The 10,654-nt window shown below is 43.0% G+C and overlaps 1 pseudogene; it reads right to left on the reverse strand.

The window, feature by feature from the left end:
• LOC115200287 (voltage-dependent anion-selective channel protein 2-like) overlaps positions 1 to 10,089 on the reverse strand; it is a 20,603-nt pseudogene extending 10,514 nt beyond the window's left edge.
• Between the last annotated feature and the right edge of the window lie 565 nt (positions 10,090 to 10,654).

Genomic DNA, 10,654 nt, shown 5'->3' on the forward strand with positions numbered 1-10,654 from the left:
GAGAGGAGAGAGGAGGAGAGGAGAGAGAGAGAGAGAGAGAGAGAGAGAGAGAGGTTGTACTTACAACTCCACTCTGGGCCTTTGTCTTTAGGTCCAGTTTCACGATTCCAAAGCCTAGAGAGAAAAAGAGGGGGAAGAGAAAAAATATGTCTCTATTCATGGTCCTGTATGGCTCAGTTGGTAGAGCAAGGCACTTACAACACCAGGATTAAAGTCACTTTGGATAAAAAAGCATCTGCTAAATGGCATATATCATATACTGTATATATTCAAAAAAGAGGAGCAAACCACATTTGGACCTTCGTTATTGGATACATAATTTACATGACTGTTTTCAATGAGGGTCATCCAAGCTTTCAAGCTTCATAGTTGTGAAACAAGAACATTTGCAGAAAAGTTGATCTAATAGTAGGAAAGAAAGATGACGAGGCACTGTTTGACTCATTATGACTGAGGATAAAACTCGTCTAAACACACACAGAGTCCCAGCCCCCATCCCCTGACGGTTGTAAATCAAAGGCTAGAGGTCACACAGTCCTGGATGACCAGCTGAGGTTTATGGTTTCAGAGGGAGAGAGAAAGAGAGAGAGCGAGAGAGAGAGAGACAGATGTTGAAGTTATCCTAAGAGCGTACAGACATGAAATATGCAGGTGTCTCCTCCCTTTCTCCTTGTGTGTGGTGGTGGAGAGGGTGATTTGATGACTCACCATAGCCCTTGCCGAAGATGTCTTTGGCTGCTTTTCCCAGGTCCGAGTATGCAGGAGGAACCGCCATGGCGACTGTGGAGAGCGATGGACACATTAGGGTGCATCTCTGATACTACAACATCACTTCTTTAACTCACAGGAGGCAAAAGGCTGGTCAAACGGAGCGCCCACTACAGCACACATCACACTTCTACGCAGAAAAGGTCCAACACAGCACCTATCTATAACTTCACACAGAACACAGCTGTGTTCTAGTAAAGTGGCTTTGAACTCAAACAAACACACACAGCATCTAGGCCTACACACAGTGTCCACACAGCATCTAGGCCTACACACAGTGTCCACACAGCATCTAGGCCTACACACAGTGTCCACACAGCATCTAGGCCTACACACAGTATCCACACAGCATCTAGGCCTACACACAGTGTCCACACAGCATCTAGGCCTACACACAGTGTCCACACAGCATCTAGGCCTACACACAGTATCCACACAGCATCTAGGCCTACACACAGTGTCCACACAGCATCTAGGCCTACACACAGTGTCCACACAGCATCTAGGCCTACACACAGTGTCCACACAGCATCTAGGCCTACACACAGTGTCCACACAGCATCTAGGCCTACACACAGTATCCACACAGCATCTAGGCCTACACACAGTGTCCACACAGCATCTAGGGCTACACACAGTGTCCACACAGCATCTAGGCCTACACACAGTGTCCACACAGCATCTAGGCCTACACACAGTGTCCACACAGCATCTAGGCCTACACACAGTATCCACACAGCATCTAGGCCTACACACAGTGTCCACACAGCATCTAGGCCTACACACAGTGTCCACACAGCATGTAGGCCTACACACAGTGTCCACACAGCATCTAGGCCTACACACAGTGTCCACACAGCATCTATCTATGCATTCACCGTCATACACACCACACGCTGCTCTAGAAAGTTTTTCAACAGAAGCAAACACACACACCAACATACACCACACAGGGTCTACTAACTAGTGGATCTACAGGCCCACTAATGCCTTCCTCTTGGTAAGGTGCTCACACAATCCTTGACGGTGTCCTAAATAATATTCACATTAGTATACTAGGCTATTCAGTATGAATGGCAAATTCATTGCATAATACTAAAGTAGTTTCCAAAGTTGTGTTGGAGCCTTGTCACTGAGCTAAATTTGGGAATCTTATTCTCTTTTATAAAGGTGTGCTTTGTAAAATCAATGTACTGTCAAGTACTGACGGCCGGGCCAGCTACAGTAGCCCTGATCTGGTCTACTGGGCCTGTGATATATTGCTTTTCACTCCCCCTACATCCCCACTCTAGCCCAGCCAATTGGTTTAACTCCATTTATTCATGGCATCAGTCTATTAGCAAACCGCTAGCTAGCACGGTTTAACTTAATGGGATTGACTCTTCACGAGGGAGGGACTGCTTTTCTTTTGACCCCTGCTATACCAGGTAAACATCTCTCTAAATAGGAAACCACATGGCACAGCCTGATTTGGGCCACCTTAAGATTAAAGGAATAGTTTGCCCCAAAGTCTGTTTGATTTTGGGGTGAACTGTGCCTTTAAAAGCTTGCCACTTCATTGCCTAAATCAGCGCTGTTAGTAGTTAGCTGCCTGCGTTGAAGCTGTTAGCGTAAGAAGATGTGGAAGAAGATGTATGCCATATAGCAATCACAGTATACGTCACAGCACTCGCGCTAGTATGCCACTATGCGCTATTGAATGACAGTAAGCGTAAGTCAGAGTTTGGCTGGTCAACAACTCTCACCACTGCACACAACTGCACTATGCTAGCTTTTATAATGTCACCAGGGTCCCCTGTGTCTCTGCTTTGATATAAGACCGGTCTGTGAGAGAGAGAGAGTGTGTGTGTGTGTGTGTGTGTGTGTGTGTGTGTGTGTGTGTGTGTGTGTGTGTGAGGTGACTTTGCTGTGGCAGTGTGTCTCTTTCTGCTCTTGATGGTGACTAGGCACTGTCCCAAAACTCCTAATACCTTCCTACCCTTGTCTCCTTTCATGGTTTCTTTTCCTCAATGACCACTTGAATATATACCCTTTCAGATTACTGGCTTGTAACGTATCATGTTACCTATCAAGTCCTCACACATCCATAGTTGTGAAGGAATAGAGACCAGGACTGTTGGGAGTGGGAAAAGCCCAGTGTTTCTTAAAGTGATACTTCGGGATATTGACAATGGGGCCCTTTAACTACTTCCAGAGTGAGATGAAATTGTGGATACCATTTTTATGTCTCTGTGTCCATTATGAAGAAAGTTAGAGGTAGTTTCGTTAAGCCTGCTAACAGATACCCAAACTGCCCTACCAAGCAAAAAGGCAGTAACTGCTGATAGTGTGGAACTGAGAAAAACTTTTTTTTTTACCTTGGTTTAACAGTAACTTTAGGCAGTTACTACTAACATGACCCCCATTTCCTCCAAAACACAATACAATAGAGGCAGGATACTTGTCCACATGATTAAGTGTGTATTTAATGTAGCAAAAATTACATTAACACATTTTCGAACAAATGAGCAGTTACTGTATTTTTGCTTGGTAGGGCAGCATAGACTTCTAGTCATTGTGCTAAAGCTAGTTATCAATTGTGGTACCAATAGTTAGCAACTTCCTTCAAACCGCACACAGAGACATAAATATGGCATCCAAAAGTGAATCTGACTCAAAATCCCGAAGTATCCCTTTAAGTACTCTCTGACATTTGTGTTTGTAATACGTGCTAAACATCCGTAACATCTGAATGATAGATTGATCAATCTATTGAGACAGTCCAGGGGACCCTGATGACATCTTTGTCTCCCCACCTCCTGCTCTCCCCACCTCCCTCACTCACCCTTATGGCAACATGGTGCACAGGGAGCTCCTTTGTTCTGAATGGCCTGTGCTGCTGGACTCGCCACCTCCTTCCTCACCAGTCTCGCCTTCTCTCCTCCTTTGTCTGACATGACTCTTCAGATGTGGGGAAGAGCACAAGGAAGGACAGAAGACTTAGGCATGCAATCTCTCACTGTTTTCACAACAATGCTAGTGGTGGGTGTACTGTGAGGTTGGTCTGCTTTGGCTTAACTGGACTGGACATCTTTGTGTTTTTCATATCGAGTTGTAGGTGCTGCCATTTGTTGGTAGTGGATTTGGAAAGGATAGCTGAAGCGGTCTCTTAGTTGCATGCCTTATACTGGCATGGTTATCATCAGTCAATGCACCACTGTGAGTGACTCTAAAGCCTCTGATGCAATGAAACTATCACTTTCCTCTGAGCTCTTCACATTTGACAGAACACATTATATATATTATGTAGACACATTATGTATATACATCAATGACGTCGCTCTTGCTGCTGGTGATTCTCTGGTCCACCTACACAGACGACACCATTCTGTATACTTCTGGCCCTTATTTGGACACTGTGTTAACTAACCTCTAGACGAGCTTCAATGCCATACAACTCTCCTTCCATGGCCTCCATCTGCTCTTAAATGCAAGTAAAACTAAATGCATGCTCTTCAACCGATCGCTGCCTGCACCTGCCCGCCCGTCCGGCATCACTACTCTGGACGGTTCTGACTTAGAATATGTGGACAACTACCAATACCTAGGTGTCTGGTTAGACTGTAAACTCTCCTTCCAGACTCACATTAAACATCTCCAATCCAAAATTAAATCTAGAATCGGTTTCCTATTTCACAACAAAGCCTCCTTCACTCATGCTGCCAAACATACCCTCGTAAAACTGACTATCCTACCGATCCTTGACTTCGGCGATGTCATTTACAAAATAGCCTCCAACACTCTACTCAGCAAATTGGATGCAGTCTATCACAGTGCCATCCGTTTTATCACCAAAGCCCCATATACTACCCACCACTGCGACCTGTATGCTCTCGTTGGCTGGCCCTCGCTTCCTATTCGTCGCCAAACCCACTGGCTCCAGGTCATCTATAAGTCTTTGCTAGGTAAAGCCCCACCTTATCTCAGCTCACTGGTCACCATAGCAACACCCACCCGTAGCACGCGCTCCAGCAGGTATATTTCACTGGTCATCCCCAAAACCAATTCCTCCTTTGGCTGCCTTTCCTTCCAGTTCTCTGCTGCCAATGACTGGAATGAATTGCAAAAATCACTGAAGCTGGAGACCCATATCTCCCTCACTAACTTTAAGCACCAGCTGTCAGAGCAGCTCACAGATTACTGCACCTGTACATAGCCCATCTGTAAATATCCCATCCAACTACCCCAATCCCCATACTGTTATTTATTTTTATTTGTTTACTCCTTTGCACCCCAGTATCTCTACTTGCACATTCAGCTTCTGCACATCTATCACTCCAGTCTCTATCACTCCAGTGTTTATTTGCTAAATTGTAATTATTCCGCCACTACGGCCTATTTATTGCCTTACCTCCCTTATCTTACCTCATTTGCACACACTGTATATAGACTTTTTTTTCTATTGTGTTACTGACTGTATGTTTTGTTTATTCCATGAGTAACTCTGTGTTGTTGTTTATGTCCCACTGCTTTGCTTTATCTTGGCCAGGTCACAGGTCGTAAATGAGAACTTGTTCTCAACTAGCCTACCTGGTTAAATAAAGGTGAAATAAATAAAAATATTTTTTAAATGATCAGTTCCCCATGTGCACGTCTCCAGGGCAAGGCCTAACCATTAGGCAAATACTTAGGGTGTCCAATCAAAAACTCATCTTTTGACCAATGGGTAAAATAATATGTTAATTGTGTCGATAATCCTCTAAGAAAACCAGTGGTCCAAACCTCATGTCTCTATCATAATCCGTAACAAATGTGTTGGTGTTTTTACCCTTGTAGTGTGGTAAAGATTAGGGAGATTAAATCAATGGAGGCCAGAGAAAAAAGTGGCCAAAAATCAGGAAAATAGCATTTAGGCTGGATGCTGTGCAAGAATTAAGGCACCTGACAGGCTTACCATTGAACTCCTCATCTTTCTTCTCAAATTTCTTCATATTTTAGTATACACTGTTCATATTAATAGGAAGTTCCTGATCATTTTGGAGGACTTCTCACAAAAACAAATATCTCTGTGAAAACGGAGCACTGAGCAGAATCAACTTGGAAGACAAGGTCCACAAAATATAAAATCCTCGAAAGTTTCAGCGAGAAAGCTGCACCGCTTTGTCAACAGAGCTCAGTGCTTTTTATTGAATGTATTAGGTTACGAAATACAACTTTTTGGATATAATGTTAAATGTTCCCTATGTTAATAGTTCACCTAATTTCAGTTTGTGACAAAACAAATAAGTATTGTGTAGAGAATCATTGTACCATCTAAACCGCTGTCAAATATCTTTTGCATAACAAAAAATATTGTATTTTCAGCTGTTTGAAGCTGGTGTACAAAACCAAAAGTAAAAGAAGCAAAAACAAAACTTAAGCAAAGGAAGCATAGAAATAGCACACCTAGAACATATATACCGCTTCTTAAACTTGCTTTCAATGAAAATGACAGATCTATAACTAACATTTCTGTGTGTATTTGGCTGTGTCGCACAAAAAGTGACATATTGCAGCTTTAAATGATATGTTAGAGAAAGACCCCATTGAATGATTCAGAAAATGAAAAATCATATTTGTCTTGGTAAAATGTATTTTATAACATAAGGAAGTGAAATGACATCACCAAAGCACGTTTTCACCCACTCTGGGCAGAGTGGGTGGACACCTTATAATACTGAACCAGAGGGTGTGTCCTCAGCACTGATAAAGCAGTGCTCTATGGCCCGTAGAGAACTGCTGATATGTTTATCACCCAAAGGGCCCAGGGCTGTATAGATGACAAACACACACCACCTATGACAACATCTGATGATCTGGTAACATACACACACCTTACTGTGGTACCGAGAACATCTGGTGATTTGGGGACACAGCGGTGAGGTGGATGATATGTTTCCGTGGTGATGGTTACCCTGGTGTCACTGGGAATTTAGACTCACTCACTCACTCACTACCACGTACGCGTACGCATGCGCACACACACACACACACACACACACACACACACACACACACACACACACACACACACACACACACACACACACACCACACACACACACACACACACACACACACACACACACACACACACACACCTCACTCCATAATGTGAGTGATTAGATGAGAGCAATCCTGTCCTCTGTCTGTCTCAGTGCTGTTGTCTATGCTCAGGGACTTTATGACAGGGGGCATTCTGCAGACCCAGCACGGTTTGGGATCTGTCTTTGTCATTTACACCCCCCCTTCTCACTTCCATTCCTCCTTACTCAGTCCCTTATTCCCAGCTTCCTCACCCTCTCCTTCCCCCTTCCCCTTCTCCCCTGACCCGTTCTATAAATAACCCAGGTGGACTTGACACCATGCCTCATATGACCATGCCATTTTGAAATGGGTGCTTTACCCCTCTACCTCCTGCTACCCTATCCTCACACACACCTCGTCACTCCTACTCAACCCACACCACCATAGACACACACTCTTTCCTATCACCACCCTTGACCCCTACTTTCCTCTCTCTTGACTTCCTCACTTCCCCCAACTCTCTCTCTCTCTCACTCACTCGCCTCCTCTGACCCCTTCACTAGCCTGTCCCCCAAACAAATGTCAAACGCACGTTCACTGATCTCCAGGGGTCACAAGGACATTCAGAAATCAGCTATGCACAGAACAGGAAAACATGTGCACACTCAGAGAACAACATGGCTGACCCAAATGACTAGATGAACATAACACATCCAGTGGGATCCTGGGAAATGTAGATACCAGACAGCCAGTATTCACCATTGTATTCCTGGGTCTTTATGCTATTCAAACAAAAGAAGCACCACTGTTGGGGATATCAGTCAGCTGCAAAAGTTATTATCATGCCAGCCCAGAGACATTGTTTTGGTGATGAAGACAGACTAGTGTGACGACCCTCCCACCCTGTCTGCCATATTCTTTCTCTTTGCTCTTGTTTTCCTTATTAGGATGTCGGTGGGCGGAGCTGGGAGGGTCGTCAGCGAAATGGGACACACCTGGGCTCGGGTGTGTCCCGGGATAAATACACCTCTTCCCCATTCATTGAGGAGACTCTCTCCATGCAGACACACTGTTGGATTTTGGATGTGGCATGTTTGTTTGTTTGTTTGTTTGTTTGTTTGTTTGTTTGTGCACCTTTCAACACCCCTCATTATCACATCTATGCACGCAACCAATCACTTACACTACTGACTACACACACACAGCATTGTTTATTGTATATAGGTTACTTCAGTTAATAAATATATTTTTGTTATTCCTTATCGCCATGTTGTCTCCCTCTGTTACGGGCTACGAGCCGGTTCGTGACACTAGGGACAGGCGAGGGTGATGCTTTACTTAAGGTCTGCTTATAAATGGCTTAAAGCTGCAGTATGTACTTTTTTGGACGACCTGACCAAATTCACATAGATTTCTCATTGAAAGCAAGTATATGAAGCGGTAGATCTGTTCTATGTGAAATACTTCTATGCTTAAGTTTCATTTTTGCATCTTTTACTTTCCTTTTTGTACACCGGCTGAAAATCCTTTTTGGTTATTGAACATTTATTTCACAGCGGTGTAGATGGTACAATGATTCTCTACACTTGCTTGTTTTGTCACATAAAATTAAATTAGGCGAAGTATTCACATTTTTTCATCCTAGAAATGGAGGAGTGATTTCTGCATATTGCACCTTTAAAAACCATTTTTATATTGCTTTGCTACTCATTAGTTATGTGGAATGTGTGCGTGTGAGATAAGGTCGAAAGCAGTCAAATTAGGCTACACCTAGTGAATTTATAGCCTGAATATACAGTGGTGCATGGGTTAGCTATGGCTACCACATGGCCTACTCAACAGGTAGCCTAGCAGAAAGGCTAAAGGTCACTGGTTAGAATCCCCAAGTCGACTAGGTGAAAAATCTGATGTGCCCTTGAGCAAGACACTTAACGCTAATTGCTCCTGTAAGATGCTCTGGATAAGAGCATCTACTAATTGACCAAAATGTAAATTCCTGGCAGGCATTTCAGGACAGCCATTTTCCTATAGGGGTTGATATTCAGCCTGTGTACATGGAGCTAAATATTAATCTGCTCAACACTATAGGTAGCCAAGGAACCTAGAATGTGATTAACAGCGTTCTTTTACCATTGAACGTACTATCACTGGCTATAGGCCTACTCTCTTCAGGCTTATTAAAAGGACTAGGCCTACTGCTTCAGACACTACCAGAAAAAGAAGCAAGGCTTGGATCATTATTTGCTGTCCATAGGTGCAATTGGATTTCAGAACTTCGGAGAGCGACAAGAGGCTGTCAGAGGTTTATAAATAGGAAAACACCTATTGTGCAATCGTACAACCACACTTACTGTGATTACCTTTTTTTTCACAATGACTTGAAATTCCAAATCGTATTCACTTTCATTTCTGTTGTGGGCCGACCTTCTGGCCAAGGATTATTGAATTGCTGCGTGTTACATCAGAACCAGCGTGCGTAAAGCGCATTGTGCCAACACGAGGATAAACCTAACCCTCTTTGTATCTGGGGCACAAACCATGCTGTTAATGGGAATTCAGATTTATAAAACATTTTATAAAAACACTGACACTAGATTATATAGGGCGTAATTTATGGGCTCATATATATTGCCCTTTGGAATAGAAAGATGGCTAGCCTAGGTCTCCATTGTTCATAGTTCAATGCATTGCTCATGTTTGCAAAAAACTATAGTGCTAGAACCAGATACTCTGGGGAAAAATTACAATTCACAAAATCTACAATTTAATTGATTTACAATTTAATATTCTGCTGAAATTCTGAGACTGTAATTGGCACTAAACGTGAAATACCGTGCGCAATGCTCACTAGTTAGCGTCAAATGTATTATAGGCAATATAATCCGTTTATTCATAGCCTATAATTAACCTACATAGCCTAGTGATATCTACTTTGTCCGAATGTTGTAATGCCTGAATATCTAAAAGTACTGAGACTTATGCAGTTGTCAGACAGTCAGGCCTGGCCTGTCCTGTCCTGAAACCCTACTATCCTGTAGCCTACTACACTGTACTCTCGCTTCCACACTTTCAGCCATCTAAACAACAATCAAATAAGTTAAATATTATTTCAGTATCCCTCCACTAGCCGAGATTAAAATATCGTTGGTGTTATGAATTCCCTACCTAGTTTGCAGGGCGATGCACGGAGTTTCAGAACGGTCTGGGTCTCACGCAATAGGGCAGAGTGAAGGAGAAAGAGAAAGCAGAGGAGCGGACTGAGCAGGCGCAATCAGACGACAAAGAGGGCGGGGTCGTTGTATAATTGTCATTGTGCAAAGAGAGGTAGCCTACAAAACAAGCCGACTGTTTTCCAAAGCTTGTTTATTTTTTGCAGGCAGGGGCGTCATGCACCCCCCCCAAAAAAAATCTGAGGGGGCACAAATTACGTGAGGATGGCTGGGGAGGTGACCGCCCACAGTCAGGAAGTTGGAGAATTTAGCATTTTTCAAACACCTAAAACTGCTTTTTCCTGCTATCTAGAGCCATAATTAATTCGATGTAAAAATAGTAGTTTTCTGCATATCTAATCATACCTCTTGAGCTGTCTGTATCCTCCTGTTTTTTTTAAAGAAACTAAATATGCGTCTCTGCATCTTTGCTAAAATCTGGGTAAAAGATTGAAAGGAATGTGTCTACCAACTTAGCAGGCATACCAGCTAAGATAACTTGACTCATAGTCTGAAATGGCTTCTTGGTAGCTAGGTATAATAATAAGAAGAAGAAGAAGAAAAATAATAATAATAATATATTTATTTTAGAGCTAACACTTTCATTCCAAGTAGAATTTCAAAGTCGCTTT

Source organism: Salmo trutta, chromosome 9 (assembly GCF_901001165.1).
Source record: "Salmo trutta chromosome 9, fSalTru1.1, whole genome shotgun sequence".
Classification (NCBI taxonomy): Eukaryota; Metazoa; Chordata; class Actinopteri; order Salmoniformes; family Salmonidae; genus Salmo; species Salmo trutta.